This window comes from Mauremys reevesii, linkage group 1 (genome assembly GCF_016161935.1).
Source record: "Mauremys reevesii isolate NIE-2019 linkage group 1, ASM1616193v1, whole genome shotgun sequence".
NCBI lineage: Eukaryota > Metazoa > Chordata > Testudines > Geoemydidae > Mauremys > Mauremys reevesii.
Genome location: NC_052623.1, coordinates 326,241,967 through 326,269,771, shown reverse-complemented (window position 1 = coordinate 326,269,771; position 27,805 = coordinate 326,241,967). Strand labels below are relative to the sequence as shown.

Genomic DNA, 27,805 nt, shown 5'->3' with positions numbered 1-27,805 from the left:
CCATAGTTCCCTCAAGGACTGGAAGACCCTAAAAGTGACAGAAAGCCACTTATGTCCATCTATGCTGAGTAGAACTCAGGCAAATGTGAGTATCTGGCTCATTATTTTTAGACTGAGGCATGAGTGTGAACTTACTACAGTGTTCCACAGCTACAGCAACCTAGGCAACTTTTACAGCTCTCACATGTTAGAGTTTATGTTTATAGAAGACTGAGAATGGAAGAAATGTTTTTAAAACATTAATGTAGTTCTATTTTTTTTAAGGGGAAAAAATCCTCAGAACTAACTTCCATTAAATTCACACTTTCCATAAAATCAGGGTCCCGTATGGTCAGATCTATTCTATTTTAGCTCTATTTTTCTTGTAATCAGTAAAATCATACTATATATTTGGTTATTGAGTCATATTTGTATCTTGATTGGATAAAGTATATAAAGTGCAATTATCATTCATAAAAGCCCATTTAACCAGGACAGTTCCTGGTCTCTCTGCATCTTGGCTACCAATTCATTGCCTCGACCAGATCACAAGCTGTGCTGATATCAAAGTCATATCAATGAGTCCTGCTCAATGAAGCTATAGTCAAGTATCTCCTTTTAAAAAAAAATAATTTGGAAAATTTCCCAGATTCTATCCCTACCACTCCAATTTATAGCTCAGAAGATTATACAGATCAAGGAAGTGGAAAAGAGAATTATAAACCTATAAATAAAAACTATTGTACTGTCTGCAACCCTGGTCCTGAGCTTTGTTAGTGTAGCTTAGAAGTCAGTTGCAGAAGAGAGGTTGTATCCATCTTTGTGTCACACTGATCCATATACAAGATCAGTCCCAGGGATATATTAGAGCTGCCTAAGAGCCAACTGTTCATTACCTCAAGAGTCCATTTCATCAGCCAATGATAATTGAGGCTTCAGGATGTTTTAGCCATGCTCCTTTTTGCTTAGCAACCCCTGCCTGACATCTGTGAGAGAATGGCATAGAATTCCCAGGGGCAGGCAGAATTCTTGGTAGCCACTGAACTAGCTCTCATCTGGCTCACTCTTGTAACAACCCGCATGGAAAATGGAGGGAGAAGCGTGGCTTGGAGGAGGCACCAGGAATTCAGTCTGTGTGAAGATGACTAACAATATTAAGCTGCTGTTGGAGCAGATTTTTTTTAAATACTATTGAACCCTTTTTTTACTAACTACTTGGTGACTGAGGAGTTCATAAGATCCAAACATTCATGAAATTGAACAGCTCAACATTACAGAAGGTTTGGTGGATAAGTTGCAGTATGGTGCACTGCAATACTTGTTGTCCTTCAGGTCGCTGCAAAGTGATTTCCAGTGCACTAAAGGCAGTGGCATGTGAAGGGATGTTAACTTGTTCTTCATCAAAATCACTTTCTATTTTGTTTTGTTTTGTTTTCCTATTGGGAAAAATGTTCCATATAACTGTTTTTTTTTCATAAGAGAAGTGTTCTTTAAAGGGAAGTTCTACTTTGCTTTAATAAAGAGCCAGTGTAGTTTACTAAGAATGGAGTCCTCTCATGTTATTACCCAGTACATGACACATGAAACAACTCTATATAGTAGATCTAAAATTATCAGAAACATCTAAGTCCCATTTTAGAAAGTGCATTGGTCATTTGGGAGCCTAACCATCACTGATTTGCAATGAGATTAAGCTCCTAAGTGACTTAGGCACATTTCAAATACCACCTATAACCTTTTTTTAACCCACATACTTTATACTACAGCATTTGACTTTGTTTGACCCAAAGAAAGGGAACAAAGTAGTGGAGAGGAAACATATTTTAGTTGGAATAGTCTGTGTCTCTGCATACATGCAGAGGGCAGCGGTGAGCAACTCACATAAAAGGGCCCAGAAAGATCCAGAATAGGGTGTGGCAGTTACTAGACATGCTCAGTAGCTGTTTCTGAATCTCTGTGGGAAGTTTTCATCAAGAGCAATGCACCTGGCAGATCTCACCCAGTCATTTATCTGGCAGCTGAACCAATCACAGCAGAAAGGAAGGAATGGTTATAAATATATTAGTTAAAGACAGCCCTGTGGAGTCAGAGGCTGATCCATGTGGGACCTGTGTCTGCTGTGAAGGCTGGTTGCTAATACCTGAACCACTTTAGATACAGGCTACTGATTTCTGTTTCACCAGTAACTGAGAGGACTAGTCAGCTATTCCAAAGGGTAGAATGCTCCTAGCTGTGGCGGTTCCCCAGAATGTTTGTTTGCTGACAGGGTTCTGAACTGTGAAAGGACTGAAATGCTGACATTCTTCTCAAGCTCTGAAGAGTCCAGATGACACACACTACTATGGCCACACTATAAATACTGCGAAATTATCTCTGAGAGAAGATCAGAGGGGAAAGTCTTTATATGTGTGCTAAAGTACAGAAGTTTATGTATGTTATGTTGGAAGCTTACGTTTGCATATATGTAATAGCAATGAAGAGGATAAACCTATGAGGAGCACCAGTGGATTTACTGCTTAACAACAGTAAAGCAGTTTAAAATTTATAACAACAGTAAATTTGTTTAAAATTTATTCATACTATTCCAAATACTATGTACAGTGTTTTCTTCTGTGCATTAAATGCTTCTTTTACTAAGAAACTGGTAGGTACTCTCTCTAAAGCTGATCCAGACTATTCACATCTGTTTTTCAGGGTTTGGCATACAGTAGCCCTGAAGTTTAACTCTGTGCCATGCTTTCTTAAAATTCCTGAAAAGAGAGACCATCTGGCCTGTGCTTCAGAAAAAAGTTAAGATGCAAGAAGAAGGGGAGTAGAACAGAGTTACACATACTATTGCCTTAGCATTTTCCTATTCCATTACACATGTTTTACTCTAGATGTAATATTTTGACATCCACTGATTTAATATAAACAATTCCTTTGGAAAATATTTCGATTCCCATGATTTAATTGTTTATTTTGAGTTATATTTGTCTGAAGTTTCTGTTTTAATTTTTTATTTTGTCAGATTTTGAGAGACCCTCACTTTGCTTGTTATTTAATTTTTAGTCCCTGTCTTCTGTTCATCATTATGTTTATTTCTTCTTCTTCTTTAATTTAGGCTCCTGATATTTTTGAAAGGCACAATAACTGTTGTCCATTGGATTATCCCTAGAGCTGTGATAAAAATCTGCCTGCTAAGCAAGTTGTTGTTTTAAACCCCTCAAAACTCTAAATGTAGGGAGATCTTAATTAAAGTCAATGGAGAAATAGCTGAGAAAGAAATTAAGCACTAAAAGGCTATATTATACTATCGGTTTAGTCAAGCACATCTCTTATAGACACACAGGACATAATATGTTTCCCTCAGTGAACATGTGACACACAGGTTGTTCATGAAAGTGACACATCATTCAAAAGCATGACTACTTTGAGGGTCATAGGAAGTTTAGGACTGTGAGATATACAAGAAGGAAATCACATTGAAATAACAATGAAATAACATTACAGGAATAACTTGGGAGATTTGTATATTGCGAGAGCTGGAGCTGGGGAACTGTGGCAGATCTGAGATCTTCAAAAGACTATTATATTGATATGTGCCAGATGCAGTGGGCACAGGGATTATTGATAAACATGAATCTATAAATGTTGGTGAGGTAGGGACTATCTATCTATCTATGTTTGTGAGGTAGGGATTGTATTCTTGCTCCATGGGTGAGGGTTACCACTTTCTCCCCAGGAACTAAAAACAGTGTGTTGGGGGTACTTACTACAAACACTACTACCACCCCAGGGCTGAGTTACATATACTGGTTCAGATCAGGATCAACAGCTACAACAGACAAAAAAAAAGGCATTTGGTATAAAGGGTCAGCCTGAATTTGCTAAGAGACCCTCATTTTGATCCTGAAACTGACATGACACTGTAACCAAAAGGGCAAAACCTGCTGAACGGGTTTGAAAAACTGGAAACCTGCCTTCCACATGGAAGATGGGTGATATCTGGTAATCTTAGCATGCATATAGACTGTTTATTGTTTTTTTCCTGTTTTCTCTGTAAAGCTTTTGTTCTGAATAAATGTATTGTGCTTTGTGAATGCTGGCTGGTCATTGTTCCTTGAGAGACTGTGAACTGCAGGTGCTGGACTAAGATCAGATCTGCTGGGATAGTCACAGTGAATTGCAGGGAGACTAAATTTGGTCTGGAGGTAGATGACCTGGGTCCCTGCCCATAGACAGCTGGGGGACCGAGATCTAAAGGGGCATCTTTAACCCCAGAACTGTAACAGGAGCATACATTAAATATATTCAGTTTTAAATGCATGAGGTTATGTTTTCATAGTGAATATTGCCATTTGAAATGCAGACTTTCACCTGTGTAACAAGATGTTTCATTTGTTTGGTTAGTAAATATTCAATGGAACTTGCTGACACTCAACATTTCAGAAAATCAGGCCTTCCATCTCTCATGGGCACTGAGATATTGCTATACCCAAAATATGTGAACATTTTGGAAAATGTAGCCCTTTCTTAGAAGTTTCTCAGGTTCCTCAACTGAAATATAAGTGTGATGCTACTTTAGTGACAGGATGTTCTGAGGACTAATTAGACGATACTTGTACACATCTGTGAAGATATAAAGCGGCATAATTATAAGTATTACTGCAATTACTAGCTGCTGGGTGGACTTTTCAGAAATGCCTAAATGACTTAGAAGCAGAAGCCCCATTGATTTTCAATGAGATTTATGTTTCACCCTAAATCATATAGGTGCTTTGGAAAATCCCACCCATAGACTATGGACATGTGACATTGTGGGCAGTGTCATTTGAATGTTTCAGAGAGGTGTGTTTGTGATGGAATCCCTGGGCTGGCATGATATGAATATCTGCTTAGTACATCACCCACTCTGTTGGCCCCTATGGTTGTGTTTCTGTTGCCTTGGAACTATTCAACTTTATGCATCATTAAATCTCAGATATCTGTCAAGAACATTTTGGGTGATATTTATGGACAGATCATCAGACTCGACATAGTGCTCTTCCACTACTCTGGCAATACAAACAGGCCGTAAAACTGTCCTAACTGGCAATTTATGATTCCTGCAGTGTAGGGGAGTTCTGCAGGATTCCCTGGCATAGGGAGCATTTTGGAGGCATGTCCAAGTACAGGAATGTGGTCAGAACGCTGTTGTGCTTTAGAAATTCCCAGCTGATATAACAATCCTCACAGGACTGTTATTGGCTTGTGTAAATTAGGGTAGATCTGTGCATAGGGCTAAATTGTTCTCAAATAACTGAAGGTGTTAAGGTGAGAAAAAGTGGTATTTGAACCTCGAGTCCTATGTTGAGTACAGTTCAACCAGAACCAAGATTTGGGCCCTTTATATTTACTGCCACTGTCAGTGCGCCTTGCTATATTGCAAAGGACAATGTATTAAGATGTGTGTAGTATTCCTGACTTAATGGAATACTGTGAAAATATGCAGCTGCCAAGATGATACATTTCCTTTGTAACTGGAAATGACTTGACTTTACTAGAGTGACTTTACTTTCAGGGAATGAAGCATGATCACAAATACTTCCATTTTATACAAACCAATTTCTTAAAAGGAAGAGCTATGCCAATTTAATCTGTGATATCTAACATTACTGAAGCAGATACTTTTAAAATGGTCAGATTAAATGGCAAACATTTGCACATAGTTGGGTACCTGTCTCCAATGTAGAGCTCCTATTTGTGCATTTATAAACTTGGGTTCCAACTTTGGCTAAGGTAGCTGTTCTTTTCAATATCAAAACTGCCTATGGCACAACAGTTTATTTGTCTAGGCTAAGCTATTTTGTATGTGAACTATTTAAAGGGTGCTAGACTGTTTTTCATTCCGAGGGTGGTCAGAATTGAATTGCATTGCTGGTCAAAGTTCTTAAGGACAGTTTAATTTAAATACAAATGCAAAAGGATTCCAATCCAATGTTTTTATAATATAAGGCAGCAGACAGTATAGCCACCAGGCTACATAGTATTATTTTCTATGGCAAATGATATCTAAATGTTCACCCTCTAAGGCTATCCATGTTGCTTATTGCAGATCTAGAGATCTGCGATTCAGAGTAGCCAAAAATGTAATGATACAACAATCTGAATTTTAAAAGTGCGTTCTTGCTAAGAAGAAACACACTACATTTCCTGAGTGCTTTGATTCTTTGACACCAAGAGTTTATGGAGCATGATGAAGAACAAGATTGTTCTTATTTTGCATATGCCAAAGTCCATAAATGAATACTGCTGAATTGATGAATAGGTATGTCCAAATACCAACAAATGGTGGATTGTAATATTAGGGCAACAAGACACTATCAATTTTGCCCCTGTTTGCATAGCACTGCTAGTGATTCCATTGTAATTTGTCTTCTAGCCAGTGCAGGGCATCAAAATAAAATATTTTCTTGTAACAGTTCATTAGCCTCATTGTAACATGCTTAATGAACACTATATTTCCTTAAAGACTTCTGTGTGATGGCTTGCAGGGACTTGAATAGCACTGGTGATGCTTGACAACATGCTTATTCCTTCTAGAATATCTTACATGACATACATGTTTTGCCTTCGGAGAACTGTCGATCCGCCCCACCCTACCCCCAGTTTTGCCTTTATGCATCCTAGAGACCTTGCAGACTAGATGGTATTTTAAGAAGAAAGATGAGTTGTTGGAAGTTCAGCAATGGGGGCATATTCCTGGTGTCTGATGATAAAACATTTCTTTACCTGACTTTATTTAGGGATATTTGCAATATCTGAAAGCTCTGGTCCAGGGCACTGTCATAGAAAATATGAGCTCATTCACAATCCCAACGTTACCTTGACATATCAATCAAGGTGTGTGGCTGAGGGTGACATTTTGCAGCTGGAAAACCTGTGTTTGAACACTGCATGACTCATGGAAATTTTTCTATTTCAGGGGCCCGTGTTTGGAGCTTGCTCTCCTTAGCAATTCAGAGGCTCAGACTAATGGCTAGGCTCTGTTATTTGTTCAGCATCAGACAGCTGACTTCTTCTGTTCTTTACATTTCCAAATTGAAGTGCCCTGATGTGACAACTGGCATTATAGAACTCGATAAAATATATGGGGGAAACCATCCAACCATTGACTTCGTCAGTAGTTATTTGGGCCAGACCCTCACTTGGTTTAAATCAGTGAAGTTCCATAGAAAGCAATGGAGTTATGCAGATTTAGAACAGTTGAGACCTCTGAACCAATAGCTCTCAGGCACACTACAATATTTTATTTATTTATTCTTTCTTCAGTGTTCAGCATTTTAACTATACAACTACCATTATAGGATTAATATGGTTAAAAATCTGCATCATATATATCTTATACATATATATAGTTTTTGGATTCTTGGTAGGCTACTGAAGTGAGGTACAGTTATAAATTCAGGCAAAAGGTAAAGTACAGACAGAAAGAAAAAAATCACTCATTACTTAAATTCAGTTTATTTTTTATTTTTTTTTATATTGTCACTGAACTGCTACAGATCCAAAAACCCTGCATGAATTAATAAAGACATTTTGAGCTGAAACAAGACATAAGCTGTTTAATCATTTTGGCTACGAGCCACTCTCATCTGATGTAGGAGAACTGCATTATTTTGCTCCACTACTCAACAGAATAGTTGTGGCTGATCTGATGAAATGACAACCATTTCTAAAACAATAAGAAGGTATACGGAACAATGTAAATTTAGCTAATCACTCAGATCAAAAGAAGTACTAGTTTGACAGTTGTGTTTTCATTAAACTGAAAAAAAACATTTTAAGTAAAAACAAAACAAATATTTTCAAATTTTACACAGAAAAAAATGATTTTTTACATCAGAATTAAAATTTCTCATGAAAAAATATCAGTTTCAACCAAACTATTTTTTGCCCATGAAGAATATTTTCCTCCCAAAAATTTCAATCAATTCTGAACTCCATCACCTTGATTTCATGATTTATTTTTCCTGCCCCCCCCATTTTTAATATTTTCCTTTTGCTGTTAAGGTTTTGGCATCTGTATTTCTCAAGTCTTCCCCACAGGTTTCCCCTCTCTGTTTCATACTCCTGTGTTTTCCTCCAATTCATATATTGTTCTTCCTTTGTTATCACTCTTATTTTCTGACTGATTCAGAATTATTACTAGTTTTGGATTCATTTTCATTGCAAAGGAGAAGTAAGGAGAATATTTAGGTCACCACATAAAATCATTTCCATGAACCTGCTCCAACACCTATTGAATCCAATGGGAGTCTTAATTAATTTCAAGGTGCATTGGATCAGGCTCCATGTGAGTAGTCACTACCCATCATTATGATGAATGGTTGGTGGTATCAGTCTAGTTCCTACTAAACAGGCATTTATTATATTACTTCTCAACAGCATTAAACGTACCAACATAAATACATAAAAATTAGAGCTCTGGGACTTGCCATTTCTCAGTCAGGGTGAAATTAAGTGGGGGTTGTGCATGAGGTGAATGAGGTGAATTTCACCATCTATGCACAAGACACCACTGACTTCTTGAGGAAACTACAATCCATCAGTGATCTTCCAGAAAACACCATCCTGGCCACTATGGATGTAAAAGCCCTCTATACCAACATTCTACACAAAGATGGACTACAAGCTATCAGGAACAGTATCCCCGATAATGTCACGACAAACCTGGTGGCTGAACTTTGTGACTTTGTCCTCACTCACAACTAGTTCACATTTGGGGACAATATATACCTTCAAGTCAGCGGCACTGCTATGGGTACCCGCATGGCCCCACAGTATGCCAACATTTTTATGGCTGACTTAGAACAATGCTTCCTTAACTCTAGTTCCCCAACACCCCTACTCTACTTGCGCTACATTGATGACATCTTCATCATCTGGACCCATGGAAAAGAAGCCCTTGAGGAATTCCACCATGATTTCAACAATTTCCACCTCACCATCAACCTCAGCCTGGACAAATCCACACAAGTGGTCCATTTCCTGGACACTACTGTGCTAATAAGCTATGGTCACATAACCACCACCCTATACCAGAAACCTACTGACCACTATACTTACCTACATGCCTCCAGCTTCCATCCAGGACACTCCGCACAATCCATTGTCTATAGCCAAGCTCTAAGATACAACCACATTTGCTCCAATCCCTCAGACAGAGACAAACATCTATAAGATCTCTATCAAGCATTCTTAAAACTACAATACCCACCTGCTGAAGTGAAAAAACAGATTGACAGAGCCAGAAGAGTTCCTAGAAGTCACCTACTACAGGACAGGCTTAACAAAGAAAGTAACAGAATGCCAGTAGCCATCACCTTCAGCCGCCAACTAAAACCTCTCCAGCACATCATCAAAGATCTACAACCTATCCTGAAAGACAATCCCTCACTCTCACATATATTGGGAGACAGACCAGTCCTTGCTTACAGACAGCTCCCCAACCTGAAGAAAATACTCACCAGCAACCACACACCACACAACAAAAACACTAACCCAGAAACCTATCCTTGCAACAAAGCCTGATGCCAACTCAGTCTACATATCTATTCAGATGACATCATCATAGGACCTAATCACATCAGCCATGCCATCAGGGGCTCGTTCACCTGCACATTTACCAATATGATATATGCCATCATGTGCCAGCAATGCCCCTCTGCCATGTACATTTGCCAAACCGGACAGTCTCTATGCAAAAGAATAAATGGACACAAATCTAACATCAGGAATCATAACATTAAAAAACCAGTAGAAGAAGATTTCAACCTCTTTGGTCACTCAGTGACAGACTTAAAGGTGGCAATTTTGCAACAGAAAGGCTTCAAAAACAGACTCCTATGAGAAACTGCTGAACTAGAATTAATTTGCAAACTAGATACCATAACTTGGGCTTGAATAGAGACTGGGAGTAGCTGGGTCATTACACAAATTGAATCTATTTCCCCATGTTAAGTATCCTCACACCTTCTTGTCAACTGTCTGGAATGGGCCATCTTATCATACTAAAGTTTTTTTTTCTCCTGCTGATCTTAATTAATTAGCCTATATCTATATCTATATCTATCGTCTTACTATAAGTTCCATTCTATGCATCTGATGAAGTGGGCAGTAGCCCACGAAAGCTTATGTTCAAATAAATTGGTTAGTCTCTAAGGTGCCACAAGTACTCCTGTTCTTTTAGCGGATACAGACTACCACGGCTGCTACTCTGAAACCTGTTACCATCTATGCAATTTCACGTTAATAGAAGGGTTGGCTGAAACCCAGGACAAATATGTGAGAAATATATTAAATTAATATAATCAACTTCTATAAAAAATCCAGAAAACAAGTGAAAAATTTTCCCAATAATTTTCCCAATAATATTTTCAACTAACATTGTTGTATCACCTCCAGTGAACAGCAATTCTTGGCTGTAAAATTGGATGTAAGGTGACTTTTTTTTTCATTTGCAACAACAAAAACAACATCTTTTGAAAATGTGTAGGGCTTTTTGTTTTTGTTTTTTGGGGAAAAGATTTCCATTTTCATGGATTTAGGAAATTTGTTTTAGCAATGTCCCCTGATCCCCACCCCTTTCTCTTGTCTGTCAATTTTCTCTGTTGTCTTTGTTCACCTCTCTGTCTCTACTGCACTGCACTCTTTTGCCAACCTTCGCTTTTATCTCGATACTTACATCATCAAGAAATACTAGATAAAGTTGGAGTCTGAAGATGGGTTCTTTCTATACAGTTCTACAATAGGGTTCCAAGACCCCATTGCAAAAGATTAGAAGCCACAAGTGGTATGTAGATTAGGCCTTATATAGCAGGGACTGGTAGCTATAAAGGAGTGTGGTGAAGAAGCTACCCTGGATGTTAACATTATGGAACAATTTCTAAAGTGCAGCATATGAGCAAATTGGTCTTAATTTTCTACTGGATTACGTGGATCTCTTGATGTTCTAAACTCTTGTGGAGCTAGTGGGTAGCCTTTCAATATTATTTTAACACACACGTTAGTATAACACTTTTGGAAATGATACTCAGTTCTCAAGCCACAGGCATTACTTCAGGACTGCACATGCAGCTCTGTCTACTACAGGTTTGATCAGCAGCAATCTGTTTGCCACTTGCCTTTGCTGTCAGACAGATGAATGCAATTCACAGGACCAGACACTTCACCATGTGATGCATGGTAGGCTACACAGGGGATGGTTAGCTATTAGGCTGGTAATAGGTGAGCCACTGCCCCATAAGGATAAAGAAGAAAGTATGACTGGAATTCCCTTTCCCTTCCACCAACTGGGAGGACAAAGGAGAGAATTGCCAGCCTAACAAATATTCAGAAAATGTCACAAAATCACAGAGCACTGTCAGACACTGCCTTGCAATTTTCCCTAAGTATGGCACATACATATGTGGAGACATTGAGTCACAAATGATATTGAATCACAGTGATTGACACATTATTATGAAACTGAGTATTTGGTGGGTCTGTCCCACTTTCTTCATTAACAAACGGGCTCTCCTCCTTCTGGAAGACTATCATTGTCCTTCTGTAAATCTGTTTAAGTTACTAGGTTTCTGTTGTTCTACAGATATTTTTGGAAGCATGAGAGTCTCTGAAAGAAGCAGGAGGAGGACATGAAGCAATAATTGGCTCATAAAACAACTTCACAAGCACAAATAATTAAATGTCATTATTTGACAAATTCAAATTATGTGAGCCCCCAATATCACTTTTAAGTAGTTTATTTCTTCCTCATTTGACTTTGGTTCATAGAATCATAGAAGTCAGAGACTTCATAGGTCACCTAGTCCATTTCTCAGTAAGCTACCTATGATTAAAAGCTCTAGAGTGCTAGAATTTTTTTTTTAATAAAGAATCAATTTAGGCAGTCAACAGGTTCTCTCAGACTCATCTGGCTCTAATTAAAGAAATACTGTCTAGAAAGAACTCATATATTAAAATAAAAATTCCTCATATTTACCTTATACCTTAAACAATTAAAGCAGAAAGATATTTAACAACTAAGTAACTTTCCACTCTGCTGTTTGATTATTTTTGGCATTCCATTTGAACAACAAAATTGTGGTATCTGTTTTCTTTCTTATATGCAAGTGGTAGATTTTGTTGAAATCTACACCTTACTAAAGCCCTCACTTTTGCAGAATAAGAACCTAATCCTGCTTCCATGAAAATCTATGGAAGCTTTGTCATTGATTGTAATGGGAACAGCATTGGGCCCTAAAGCATAGCTGAAGTTGACCTGGTGAATCTAACAAACTGGGTGAACAATGAGTAGAATGGTTTCTGGATTTGGAAAGAGTGTAAACATTTCACACAGCTATAGTATAAGCTTCTTTGAGAGATTTGTGATGTCTTTGAATATCGGTTTACTATGACACACAGATGTGACAGGCTTTGGAGGTAGGTAAACAGACACAATCTCTTGAGGTGCCAGTAAAACTGACAGAATTTATGAGATGCTACATCCTTCTTCTCCCACTTCCAGACTTTGATTAAAAATTGAAAGATATTTTCAAAGCTTCTAGTCAAAACTCTCAGAACTAGGGTTACAAAAGAACTATAATTTCAAAACAATGTTTTCTTTTGATCCCTGAGCTTGTTTTCCTTTTGTTAATTTGTATTTTCTCTGACTAAGTGTTACTTTGAGTTCTAAAGTTTAGATTTCAAACTTTCCAATATCAAAATCAGAACCAGTTCTCAATCCCAAATAAACCATGAGCTTTGATATTATTTGAAGGCAACACAAAGAGTACAGTTTTGAAGCAAGTCCTATCGTCACATTCCAGAATGTCATTTTTTTATTTTAATAATTTGCAGGAGTTTCATATCAGAGACAGCCTACAGAAAAAACAGGAATATGGAAAAGGAACAAACAAAATCCAGTCTAAATATCAAATACAAAAAAAAAAAAGAAATTGCTTAAAACAAATTACCTGTTTAGTTAAAGGGTATAAGGCAGATTTGCTCCCAATGAGCCATGCATACAAAGTTAGAGTCTCAGAATTAAATAGGGCAATTAATAAAGTTTGTAAAATGAAGGGAAATAAGGCATGTACTCCAAACAGAGGCCAGTAAAATCAAGTTCATACCTGAGAGAGGGAATATAGGGGAAAAGCCACATCAAACAGAAAAGTAGTTTGAGTTCTCTTCTGCTTTTGACTAGAACGTTAATTGAACTGGAATTCAACCCCATTCTCTGGTCCGCACACCAGAGACATGGGTGCTGGAAATCAGACTTTTCCTGGAACAATGCACCCACAGGATGATGTTTGCATTATGATGTCGTAGAACAGCATTAGGTGAAGTGATGAAAACAGCTCAATTTCTTTGTCTGCCGAACTGAATTGATGACATTTGGGTGAAGTGTGACGCAGTCAGCTGATTCACCCAAATCATTTCTCCAGCATTAGTACCGAGCTAGCATTTTAGATAAAGATGTTTGGTTGCTCATTCTGGGAAGTTATCAGGAAATGTGTGTCTGAAAGTGATCAGCCTGAATTGTGTAAATCAACATAGATCCATTGAGGTTTACACTTGCTGAGGGTTTGCCCCTATGCATTTCTGTATGATCAGCCAATGCTTAGTGGATGGAATTCTAATTATTATGCATATTTAATTAAAAAAACATTTTAGCCTTGATCAGAAGTGCATTTTCTCACATCCTTTCTTTCACCTTTTCTTACTATTATAGATAACTGTTTTCAGCCAAAAAGCCAAGTAGCTAATTCTGGCTGAGTTTACGTAGATGAACTAGGGGACAGAGAACTCCTGTCTCCTGAATCATCTGTGATGCAGACAAGCACTACGTGGCTACACAATCTGGGGAACAATGGAGGTTGGAATGATAGCTACTGGCAGCATCTACTGTTCCAGGGTGTGTTTACATGGCATAAGGTGTGATCCTGGTCATACCTCCTGTGCACCAGCCTATGCCAATATGACTATGATGTGGGAGTGCCAGCTGCACCTTTACAAAGGTGTGGCAGATCCAAGGCCAACTGCCTTCACCCTCACACCCTTGCAAACTTTTCTGCAGGTGTAGTGCCTCCTGTCAGCCACCAGCTGTGTTCTACTGGCTTGCAGGGGCACAAAATGGCCCAAGGAATATAAATGAATTTGAACTAGAAAGGCATCTAGGGAAAGTTTGTGGTTATTGTTTTTTGAACTGTAATTAAAAGATACAATATAAATACTGACTCATCAAAATTTGTTAATAAACAGAATTATCATGAGATTACAGAGTTCTAATTATTAGTATCAGCCAGATAGGTCTATTATTACTTGTAACCTGCATAGTAGCTTTCTTTATTTAATAGTTTTGTTTTCATTTTAACATATAATGTTGTTATTCACAAACAAAAACAAACAAACAAAACAATGTTTAATGGTAGTTAAGATTGCAGCATGGTACGCTCCACCCACCAACATCTTGAAAAGAATGAAAATAAGGTGTTAAAGGGGAGGACATTCCTTTCCACCCTCATACTGTCAATACCAGGCTCCAACATTCTAAAAGGCTTTCGTTTCCATAATCAGCTGAAAAAGCAATACATCAAACTTGTACTCTAGCGCAAAACCTTAGCAGTGATCTCATCTACTTTTATATTAATTCTACCAACAGGTCAGGACACCTGACTGTCCCACATTCCAGGCATTTGGGAAGTTATTCTGTCTTAACATGCTGGGATCACTGTTAAGTTTTTTTCTCAGAGAAAAATGACCCAAAGAAGTATTTTAAAAACTCTTATTATTTACTATGAATCAATTTATTTTTCATCGAACCATCATGAAAAATTCAAAAAAATCCTTAAAGTTTATATATATATATATATTGCAATTTCCATGGGGCTTTTACCAAATAAAAGGCCAAATTCTGGTTCAAAAATCTCTGTAACCCAGCCGTAACTATGGGTAGCTACCATTGCACCCTAAGCATGTCAAATTACTAAATGTGATAGGTGGAGAGAACATTCTCCAATGCAAGGATATTTTGGACATGCTGGGGCTTTTACTGTAGAATTTGAAAAAAAGAATACCGGCTGGATGTAAAGATGGTTACAACCATATACTTGAAAAACAAACAAACAAAACTAATTAATGATTGTACAATAGATTTGGGGAGGAGGGTTAGGTCAGTACTTGTAACAGATAAATATGCCTTCCAGTGTGTTTAATACATTTTAAAAATGTTTGAACCAGAAAAAAACATGATTATAGGATGTAAAATGTTGCTCTGAATAAATATTTAGTTATTCTTCACTAGTTCAGAAAAAAAACCCACCACATATTTCTGAACCATTAGTAGGTTTAAAACATGTTCAGTTTAAAGTCTATGCTTACCTCTGTCAAGCATATAATTTGTTTCCATTTTAAAAAAAAGTGCTTTACAAGTTTTATATTGATTACATGGTCATTTTTGAATGTGTTTCCAATGTTGGGTCCAAAGTAATTATTGTTCTAAAGAGGCAGAGCATAAATGTTATACATTATTTGCATCAGTAGTTACAGAACAGTACAAATGTTCCCTTTTCTGTTGATCCCTTTCCTTGAAAGAAATTTCATGTTGTTCTGCTTTATATTTTCCAGCTGGATGGAGGAAAGTGCAGGTAAGAGTCTCTCATTAGAAGCATGTCTGATTTAATTAATCTTTAATTATTGTGCAAAACAAATGAAAGGATAGCTTCGATCAGCAAATTCATTTGCAACATTTATCAGCTAGTTGATCTTTATCACCCACCCAGATGACAGTAAATCAAATGCATGGCCCTTTTCAATTCATGGAGCAAATGATTAAAGTGTCCATAAAAGTCCCTATCCTAACTAAATCTAATTGTGTGTGAATAATCACTTCAATTGTGTGATGAATGTGCCATCATGGAATCTTGATACTTTAAAAGAATAAGCAAATCATATTTAAAACTTCACTAAAACATATATCCTGCGCACTCTGAAACTTGTAGCATTGGGGAAAGTTTTCTTATTTTTAGTATTTCGTATCTCAAGTATATTGGGTTTTTTTTTTAAATTAAAATGTCAAATAATAAAACGCTCTAGGGATAAATGTATTAACATATTTATTCTGGTATTATTTGGTCTAAGTATCATCATAAGATCTGGAAATCTCACCGATTCAACAGAGGATAATATTCTGGAATGCTACAACACAATCTTGTGCATCCATAATTATCAAAGGAAAGCACCTTTGTTGCCACTTTAGCGTTTAAAAGCCACCTTTCTTCCTCCACTCACTAAACCCACCCACAATCTCTCCGCTTCTACATGAAAAGATTTTGCAGATTTCATCCATGATAAGCTAAGCTTATGATCTGGAACAACTTGACCTCTGCCACATCTAGCCTGTCTGCTTCAGCAATTCCTTTACATGATCCTCTCCTAACATCTTTTCTGGGCCTAATTATAGCTTTAAATAACTAAATAAATAATCTATCTTTGTCTTTTCTCCTCTTGTTTCACAGCAATATGCATCCATGAACGCACACCGTTTTGAGTTATGATTGAATAACAATGGGTGCTCCTCCACTCCTATGCTTATTCAGGATGGTGATTGTGCCAACCTTTATTTTTTGTCTTCTCTTCACTAGCTCATAACTATTGGACACCTCCTTTCTAAATTTGTTTTCTGTTGTATCTGATGGCAAAATCTATACCCCATTTACAGCACCATTTATTTCACCCCTTTCTACCTGACATTGCCACCACACTTCCTGGGCTGACTTCATCATGACTTTTACTAGCTCAGAATAGTCCAGAGATATAATGCCTTAAATGTCAGAAATATCATAAGAACATACGAACTGCCATACTGGGCCAGACCAATGGTCCATCTAGTCTGGTATCCTGTCTTCCAACAGTGGCCAAGGCCAGATGCTTCAGAGGGAATGAACAAAACAGGTAATCATCAAGTGATCCATTCCCTGTCACCCATTCCCAGCTTCTGGCACAGTAGTGGGCTAGGGACACTTCAGAGCATGATTTTGCATCCCTGCCCATCCTGGTTAATAGCCATTGGTAGACCTATTCTCCATAAACTTATCTAGTTCTTTTTTGAATCCTGTTATAATTTTGGCCTTCACAACATCCTCTGGCAAAGAGTTCCACAGGTTGTCTATGCATTGTGTGAAGAAATACTTTCTTGTATTTGTTTTAAACCTGCTGCCTATTAATTTAATCTGGTGACCCCTAGTTCTTGTGTTATGAGAAGGAGTAAATAACACTTCTTAATTTACTTTCTTCACACCCATCATGATTTTATAGACCTCTATCATATTCCCCCTTGTCATCTCTTTTCCAAGCTGAAAAGTCCCAGTTCTATTAATCTCTCGTCATATGCATGCTTTTCCATACCCCTAATCATTTTTGTTGCCCTTTTCTGAACCTTTTCCAATTCCAATATATCTTTTTTGTATGGGGTAACCACATCTTCATGCTGTAGTCAAGATGTGGGTATACCATGGATTTATATAGAGGCAATATGATATTTTCTGTCTTATTATCAATCCCTTTTTTAATGATTCCCAACTTTCTGTTTGCTTTTTTGACTGCTGCTGAACATTGAGTGGATATTTTCAGAGAATTATCCACAATGACTCCAAGATCTCTTTCTTGAGTGGTAACAACTAATTTAGATCCCGTCATTTTATATGTATTGTTGGGATTATGTTTTCCAATGTGCATTACTTTGCATTTATCATTGTGCTGTATTACAAAAGCATGAGCAGCCCAAACCAAAATATTGTGATCTTCATTTCTCTTCTAAGATTAATCACCAGTAACCTCTGTTCTTAGGAATGAGGTTTTTTACTTGACCCAATATATTTTGTTTTGTTTTACCTCCAGTATATCCTCACACTGTATATTTGTTTATCAAAGTGGTTCTCAGCCTGCAGCCCGTGGGCCACTTACAGCCCAGTCAGTACAGAGCTGCGCCCCATGTAACATCCCTAGGGCCTTACATGGATGCAGCCTACATAACACATTCTGTGCCACATATGCAGCCCACAATGGTAAATAGGTTAAGAACCATTGGTTTATCATTATATATAAAACCTCAGCAATTTAACAACATCATGCAATCTCTGTCACTGCATATTTGATCCCAATCTCTTGACCACTCCCTTGCTTAAATAGTTGTTAATTAATTTTCTTCTCATCTTGACTTCTGTAATCCCTTCTTGCATTTTTCCTAAAACTCATTTTTATACATTTAAAATTTGTCCAAAATACAATGAATGCTTAAATCCAAATTGAACACCTTTAGAAATGTTTCCATCTCTAAATGAATCAAATAATGATAATCCAATGAGCTAGAAATGCTATTCTTAAAAATTGTCATGACCTACTTCATTAATTTGAAATGATATTATACAGAAGCCTTCTAGTAGCAAATGCATTCATTGTCCTCCGTCACCTATAAAATAATTAAAATAGATCCTGGTGAAATTGCTGAATTAATCAAAATTGGAACAAAAAAGTATGCAACAAAGTAAGCTGTAAAAATTGTTTATTTGTAATTAGCTATATCAAAATTTAATTACTGGTAGTTAAAATATGAACATTATCAATAAAGATTTTCTAATAAAATTTAATATTTTATTCAATTTTTAATATATAGACTCATAAGAATACAAAGGTCTCTAAGTACATACAAGAATTGTAAAGCAGAAACAATACAGCTTCATGCAAATAATAGTGAACAATGTCATTCTCTCATCTGTAGCAAAAAAAAAAAAGTCTAAGAAAAAAGATGGATTATGCTCTGAAGGTCACCAGATATAGAGAAACAAATTGCAGAAATGAGATTGTTCCACCTCCATTATTTAATGTTTGAAGTTTTGAAAGTGCAAAACTCTAGAAGTGCAAAGTATTATTTTTCATTCTTCATTATCCAGCATATGTTAACTGTATGAAGGATATATTCAACAGCAATATCAGGCTCCTAGATGATATGGTAATACAAATAAAATAAAATAATAAGACAAGTTTTATTGATTACTACTTTTCATCTATGGTAATGATATGTTTGTGTGAAATGGGTGCTCACCTGCAATAGATTCTGTAACTATTCCTGAAAATCCTCCTGTGAAATAACAGAGGGCAGATCCTGAATTAATGTCACTGTCACTCAGCTGAAGTCTATGGAGCTGTGCTGATATACACCAGCTCAGGTTCTGGCCTTGCACATTTAAATTAGCTAGATATCCCATGCAGCTGTGCAGTTGATTCATGGAAAATATGTCTTATAAATGCTCCCACACAAATTGGAAGAAAAAACTGGTGGTGTATCTCTGGGGAAAATACACCACAAAAGCCAAGTGAACTAAAAGAAGCTGCTGTAAATCAAAGTACAGAAACATTTATTTCCTATTGACTGAAAAGTTATTTGTTCATTTTATTGTAATTCAGAGTTTGATTAATGTTTAAATATTGTTTTCTTTAAAACTAAAGCTTTGCAGTTTTTCATTAGTGATGGGGCAGTAGCTTTTTCAGCATCATAAAAAGTGATTTCAAAGTAAATTATTAAGCAGCTTGTTTAATAATGCAAACATTCACATTTCTAACTGAAAGCAGATGTCCTATATTAAAACATAATGTTTCAGGGGAGCAATAGATCAGCAAAAACTTCTGTCTTCTTGAGAGAGTAGTGCAACAAGAAAGCTTGTATTGTGCTTCTTCCAAACTGAAAAGATCATCTTCAGAGATTTTTATGAGAGGAAAATGGGTCACTCACTTTAACAGTTGGTTTCAAACAAGGGAGAGAATCAAAAGTTAATTTCTGCTGTATCCAGAAGAAAAAAAGTTAGTTTGTAGCTTGCAGCTAATATATGAAGGCTGACCACTAGGGACATAGGGTGAAATTTTGACTTTACTGAAGTCAATGGCAAAATTCCCATTGCCTTCCCTGAGAACCATAAACACCGACTCCTTCAGTGCTCTGGGTCTCAAGCACCCATGGAAAAAAATAGGGGGTGCTTGGCACCCACCAGCCACAGCTCTTCAGTGGAGACGCTGATCAGCTGTTTGGTGGCTGCTGAGAGGTGCTTGTGGGAGGGTGAAGAGCAGAGAGCGGTGGGTGTGCGGGGGCCTTCAGGGGAGGTGGCAGAGCAGGGGTGGGAAGAGGCAGAGTGAGGGCGGGGCCTTGGGGAAGGGGCAGAGTGGGGGTGGAACACCCACCAGGAAAAATAAAAGTCAGTGCCTGTGCTGGGAACAAGTTTGTAGCATGTAGAACAATGATTTTCCCAAGAAGCTACTGACTGCTAGTTTGACTCTTTTAAAACATTTTTTACAAGAATAAAAGTACTAATTTAAGATCATAGAATGGCCTATATTACACTTTTTGTGATGTACCTCTGTATTCAAGATTTTTTAAAAAACGACAGTTTCGCAGATCCATCACCCTTCACAAAGGATAGAATTTGTGTTTCAGTAGCCACAATTGTGAACACAACTCACCTTTATAAACCTATGCTGTTCCATAGATAATTACTTATATTCATAACCAGTAGTGAAGTTTCTGTGGGCCAGATGCAGGTCTGATGTAAGCAAATATAATTCCTATGGAAATTTCTGGGCCAAATTTACCCAGGTGCTAGAAGTGTTGTGTAAGTTATATAGAAAGCCTAGTTCTCCAATTCCTTGTATTTTGTGGCATCACCCCTACTTTGCATTTATTTTGCTCCTTGTGTTATTAGTATGAGCCTCATGATATTTGATGTTTTTTCATAAATCCCTACCTCCTGGAGTTATGTGATTATGTGAGCATTTCAGCTTTCATCAAAAAATAAAATTAATTTCTAGCCCTCATGGTAGCAGAGAAAAGCATGAAAACATGAATCTCAAAGGCTTAAAGACCAGAAGACAAATAAACTAATTTTTAAATAGTGTCAAAACCTTTAAACTACTAGCATGATTAGAGGAGCTTAATGCATGATTTTTGAACTGTTGAGATCTGCAATTCAACCTCTGAATGACTCTGTCCCATAAGCTGCATACACATCTGAAGTTTATACAGTTTATGGGCCAGAGACATTCAGAGATTATTCTGGTTGGTTTGTGGTGTTCTGCCTTCTATAACTAGCTAGTGAACACAGGTTAGTGGCTGGTTTGTATCACTGAAGTGACACAGAGCAGCCAGAGCAGGGGTGGCTAAACTTTTTGGCCCGAGGGCCACATCAGGGTTGCAAAACTGTATGGAGGGCCAGGTAGGGAAGTCTGTGCCTCCCCAAACAGCCCCCTATCCACTCCCTCCCGCTTTCCATCCCCTGACTGCCCCCCTCAGAATCCCCAACCCATCCATCCCCCACTGCTCCTCATCCCCTGACCGCCCCCTCCTGGGACTTTCCATCTTTAACCACCCCCCAGGGACCCCACCCCAGCCAACTCCCCTGCTCCCTGACTGCCCCATCCCTATCCACACCCCCGCCCCCTGACAGGCCCCCTGGGACTCCCACGCCTATCCAACCCCTGCCCCCATTCCCGATCCCCTGACTGCCCCCCCCCAGAACCTCCACCCCATCCAACCGCCCTCTGTTCCCTGTCCCCTGACTGCCCCCCAGGACCACTGCTCCCTGCCACTTTACCATGCCGAAGCCAGCCATGCCGCCATGCTGCCCGACAGGAGTGGCGGGCCAGAGCGCTGGCAGCGCGGCATCACAGCGTGCTGAGGCTGCGGGGGAGGGGCAGGGCTGCAGGGGAGGGGCCGGGGTTAGCCTCCCTGACCAGGAGCTCAGGGTCCAGGCAGGACAGTCCAGTGGGCCAGATGTGGCCCGTGCACCATAGTTTGCCCACCTCTGAGCCAGAGCATACTGGTGAAATTGGCCCTATAATTTAAGTTGTCACCATCAATGTCTAACTGATGTGTGTTCATAAATAGTAATAATTTCATAGATAGTCCTACACTAAATAGTCCGAATGTATTACTATCTATAATTAAATCAGTCGCACATATTTCTGTTCTTTGAAAGAATAGAAATTAATGCCACCTTCCATTAGCCAACACTTTAAGAAGTATCCTATCTGGTATGTCAAGTTTGTTGATTCATTATAACAATTCTGTCACATTACATCAACTAAAACTGTTCTTGAAGACAGGTACAGTAACCAAGTGATGCTTGCAATCGTCAAGAACCACCTTAGGAAAGAATAATCAACTATGAAAAGCTTGATGACATGTTCCGCTGCAGTAAAGAAAATATTCTGTGATGATTACACTGTAATTCAATAGAAGTAGAAAACTCATCTATAAAATATTTAACAATCCATTCTCTGAGTGAAACATGCCCCAGTCTCACTTGTATGAGTGGAAAGCTGGATTACTGCCTCTTCAAATTCATCAGAGCAAATACATTTTTATTTTCCTTTTAATCTCAAAGTTATTATAAGAATGACAGGCAAGAGTTATGTGTATTTGGGCAAATATTTAAACATATTACCTTGATGTGTTTATATAAAACTCTGCACTCTAACCTCATGTAAGCAGTGTTCTCTGACCTTTTCAAGCATTATAATAAATAGAAAATCTTCCTCTGATTTGAAATGGGTATAGAAATGGCATCCTGGGTTCCATATTTGTTGACTACAAAATTCAAACCAGTCTAGGGGATTTAGAGACTTTTTCCACTGAAATTAATAAAAAATCTCTGTCTTAAATCTTAATACCTTTACATTTGTCTATGGCTTGTCTACATGAGAAAGTTGCACTACTTTAGATTAAGGTGTGATTTAGCTAAATTGCTGCAAACTCTTGTATAGATACTCCTATTTCTGTTTAAACCAGCCTTATTTTGGTTTACCATAAATTGATTAGCAATAGATTTAAAATAAGCTAAAATAAGGCATTCAAACAGAAATAAGGAGTTTGCATTAGTTTTACTTATTTTGATTTAATTCAGGCCTGCACAACTCGTAAAGCGGCGAGGGCCACATTCCTCCAAAGAAAACAGCTGAGGGCCGAAACCTCCCAGCCCCGTGGAAACACCCCACCCCAGGGCCGCCCAGCCCTGCAGAAACAAACCCTCCTTCCACCAAAACAGCTGTGGGCCAAAAAGGAAGGTTGGGGGTGGGGAGGTGATACTTTATTTTAAATCAACCAGAGGCTCCCAGCTAAAGAGGTGGCTGGGAGCCCTCAGGGTCAAATTAAAGGGCCCGGGGCTCCGGCGGCTGGGGGAACCGGCAGGGCCGGCTCCAGGGCCGGCTCCAGACCCCAGCGCACCAAGCGTGCGCTTGGGGCAGCATGCCGGGGGAGGGTGGCGGGCGGCTCCGGTGGACCTCCCGCAGACATGCCTGCGGAGGGTCCACTGGTCCCGTGGCTTCGGTGGAGCATCCACAGGCGTGCCTGTGGAAAGTCCACCGGAGCCGTGGGACCAGCAGACCCTCCACAGGCACGTCTGCAGGAGGTCCATCGGAGCCGCGGGACCGGCGACCGCCAGAGCGCCCCCCGCAGCGTGCCGCCCTGCTTGGGGTGGCGCAATTCCTAGAGCTGCCCCTGGCCAGCTCTAGGTTTTTTGCTGCCCCAAGCAAAAAAAATTTGGCTGCCCCCCGTCCCAGCCCTGGGCTCCCCCCTGTACCCTCCTGCTGCCCCAGTCCTGGGCTCTCCCTCCACCCACACACACCCCCTGCCGCCCCAGCACTGGGCTTCCCCCTTTCCTCCCAACCAGTGCCCTCCCTCCACCCTGCTGCTGCCCCAGCCCTGGGCTCCCCCAGACCAGTGCCCCCCCACCTCCTGCCGCCCCAGCCCTGGGTCACTGGTAACTCGCTCCCTGGGGGGGTCATTCAGCAGGAATTTTGGATGTGCACAAAACACAGACAGGATTGGTTCCCATATGGTTACAGAGCTGCAGTAAAGTGGAACAATTTTCAGCTTGTGTGACTGGAGGATATCTGGATGCATATTATAAGACTGTCCTCCATAAATGAGGAAAAGTTGAGGTGCCTTTATTATTCTTTTGTTCCACTCTTTCTTTCTATGGGGAATTTGCCAATGCAATATCACTGTCTTCCTTTCAAACAAACAAAGAGGCAATGGCTGTTGAAAATAGCAATTCCAGTCCTAATAAGCATTTCTTGCTCAATTTTATTCTACTTTTTCTACAGCAAGTTACAGTGGATCAGTATCTTTGATTTGGGAGAAATGAAGTAAAAGCTGCCCAAACTGAGCTTGAGCACTCCTGAATTTTGAGGTGTTCAAATCTGGAATGCAGGTGCTGGGGTGGGGGAGGGGGCTGTGGGCTCCATGGGGGATCATGGCAGCAACTGTCTGGATCTGCACGGAGCCAGACACGCTGGTCTGAGTGGCACGGTAAGCGGGCTGGGGGTTGGAGAAGGGATAGAGGGTTCCGGGGGGCAGTCAAGGGACAGGGAACAGGGGGGGTTGGATGGGGCAGAGGTTTGGGGAGGCAGTCAGGGGACAGGCAGCAAGTGGATAGGCATGGGAGTCCCAGAGGTTGATCAGGGGACAGGTAGGGGTGGGGTCCTCAGGGAAGTTGGGGGTCTCAGGAGGGGCAGCTGGGGACAAGGAGAAGGGAGGCTTAGATAGGGGTGTGGTGCTGGGACCGGGGTATCAGGGGACAAGGACCAGCAGTGCTTAGATAGGGGGTGGGAGTCCTGGGGGGCAGTTGGAGCAGGGTTCCGGGGAGGGGGCAATCAGCGGCCGCGGGCTGGGATTCAAATGGCTCTGGGCTGCCAGCAGCCGCGGGGAGCCCTGAGCCCTTTAAATCCCAGCTGCGGCTGGGAATCTCTGTGGGCAGCCCAGAGCCCTTTGATTCCCTGCCACGGCTGAGATTTAAAGGGCTCTGGGCTCCCTGCCCCTGCAGGCAGCCCAGAGCCCTTTGATTCCCTGCCGCGGCCGGGATTCAAAGGGCTCTGGGCTGCCTGCAGAGCGCCGTGTGCCGGGGATTTAGAATCCCCCCAGCGGGCCGCACAGTGAGTCTCCGCAGGCCGCATGTGGCCCGCGGGCCGTATGTTGTGCAGGCCTGATAATTGGTCCAACAACTTTCTCTAGAAATTGTCTTCGTTTGCAAGTACAAATGTTTATGTGTTTTTTCCCCATAATTTCTGGCTCTTCAGACCTTTCCCAGACCTAAAGAAGAGCTCAGTGTAGCTCTAAAGCTTGTCTCTTTCACCAACAGAATTTGGGCCATTAAAAGATATAACCTCACCCACCTTGTCACACTTCAAACTCACACTGGGAGCTTGTCTACACTACCAAGTTTTGTCACCAAAACTGCTGTTTTTTGACCCAAACACTGAATGTGTACACACTGTAAGGTGACTTTTGTCAGGGAAAATGCCCAGTTTGGGCGACAAAATACATCCACCATCATGAGAGATTTACGTCTTTTTCCACTACATTTTTATTGACAAACTGCAAGTGTAGACACCATACTTCATTTCATTGATTTAATTGGCCTCCAGGAGGTGTCCCACAATGCTCATCCTGACCACTCTGCTCAGCTGTTTGAACTCCACTGCCATGTAGCCATCCACCATCCACCCCTCCCCCTTAGAAGCCCCGGGAATTTTTGAAATTCCATTTCCTGTTTGCTCGGCATGGAGAGGTCTCATTGCACCTTCCCAGGTGACCATGGAGGGTTACCGCAGCAAACGCTCTCCTGCTTGGACCACTGCAGAGTTGTTGTATCTGCTCAAAATATGGAGAGAGGAGGCTGTGCAATCCCAGCTGCGCTTAAGTCATAGGAATTGGGATACCTATAGGCAGTTTTCTTGAGGCTTGTGCGAAAAAGGCTATGACTAGGACATGGTGCAATGCAGAGCAAAGATAAAGGAGCTGAGGCAGGTGTACCATAAGGCGAGGGAGGGAAAATGTCGCTCAAGTGCTTCACCTAAGACCTGCTGGGTTTATAAGGAGCTGGATGCTATCCTCGGTGATGACCCCACCACCATCACCAAGATCCCCGTGGATACTTCAGAGGGCACGGAGGTGGCAGAAAGAGGACCTAACCCGGAGGACAAAGTTATTGATGAAAAGGTGAAGTTAGATGAGGATGTGCAGCTCCCAGAGGGGTTCCCCGATGGGACAGGCAGCCAGGAACTGTTCTCCACTCCAGAGGTGTCTAGCCAGCCTCAGCAGTTGCTTTCCGGCAAGCAAGAAGCAGGAGATGAGACTCCTGGTAAGTGGCTGTGTCTTGTGTAGTGCGGAGATGGGTTCAGGATATAGAAATGTGGAAGGCTGGCTGTGTTTTTGTGAGCTGGACATCCCCCTGTGTAGCTAATCAGTACAGTGGAACAGGGTGTTGATGCACACAGAGATCTCATAGGAATCCAGAGAGATCTCCAGAGAAAGTTTCACTTGTGCAGGGACCAAAGGAGCACATGGGCAAGCAGCATAGGGAGCAGGGAAGAAGCCACAAGCATGGAGTAGATGTACCATCATTTCCCTACTTACCCTTAGCAGTGAGATGTCTGCCAGAATTACCCCCGCGTGTGGAAAAGTGTGGGAGAATTTTATAATTTGTTCCCTAGAATGCTGCACCATGACCCTTGCAAAGAGTGTGCGCTTTTCCCCATATGGAATGCCTCTCCCCTCCCTGTCAACACTCGCCATGCTTTGGGTGTCCGCAGAGATGTGTGCCTAGCTAGGGTCAGTGAGAAAGTGATGGCAATGTTGCAAAAGGTGTATTTAACAGAAATGTTTCAATGTTGTGTGTGAATTTCACAATCCTGCTTCTATGCATTGTCCCCTCTGCTTTGCCAGATGTGGCATGACAGACTCAGGAACACCCCACACATCCTGACTGAACATCTCCACCAGATAAGAAAGCACCCAAGACACAGCAAAGAAGATTTGTTCCGGGAGGTCCTGCAGCATTCCAATGCAGAAAAAAAAAGGAACAAAAGGAGTGCTGGGAAGCTGAACGGCAGGACAGAAAAGAGAATCACATGTTTGTTAAGGATGCTACCGAGCGGATGATTAAAGTGATGGAGGAGCAAATGCAGATGCTGAAATTCTCAATAATGCTGCAGACTGAGCAGATCAGTGCTCAACCTCCACTGCAGCACATTCAGAACTCTTTTCCATGTCCTCTCCCAGACTCTGCCCACACATTCCTTTCCACATTCCAGGACTTTTTGGTTTCCCTTTCACATGATAGCGGGACCTACACACAGCTTTGAAAGTCTGCCCTTCCCTGGTTCTTTTTTTCCCACCAAGCATCTGTGTGTTTGTGTGTGCTATTTCTTGTAAAATAAAAGCAAACTTGTATAATGGTAAATCATCTTTATTTTTTTTTCTATAAGATGAGATTGCAGGCACTGCCAATACATGCACGGGCATTTTAATCACTTTATTACAGAATATAAGGCCTGAAATGTCACCATTGCTCCCTAGGAAAACTACATGTAATGTAATATTGAAGCAACTCAGACAGAGATATATGGTATGTTACTGGTGGTCATTGTCAAAGTGCTGCCTCAAAGCCTCCCTAATTTGAATAGCTCTCCTATGGGCTCCTCTGATAGCTCTGGTATCTGGCTGCTCAAAATCAGCGGCCACATAGTCTTCTTAGCACTCCACCCCTGGGCAAACCTTTCTCCCTTAGTTTCACAGAGATTATGCAACATACAGTATGTGGCTATGACCATAGGAATATTATCCTCAGTGAGGATAATTATCCAACCTGCAATAAAGGCATCGCCAGCATGCTTTTAATCTGCTGAAGGCACATTCAACTGTCATCCGGCACCTACTGAGCCTGTTGTTGCTTCTTACTGCAGTCCAGGTGTCCTGTGTAAGATTTCATAAATTACA

At 40.4% G+C, this 27,805-nt stretch overlaps 1 long non-coding RNA gene across 1 annotated transcript; it reads left to right on the top strand.

The window, feature by feature from the left end:
* Positions 1-24,276: 24,276 nt before the first annotated feature.
* Positions 24,277-27,160, top strand: LOC120397528. Its single transcript, XR_005593845.1, has 3 exons — positions 24,277-24,337; positions 25,904-26,168; positions 26,753-27,160. It is a non-coding gene; the product is annotated as an uncharacterized LOC120397528 (long non-coding RNA).
* The last annotated feature ends 645 nt before the right edge of the window (positions 27,161-27,805 follow it).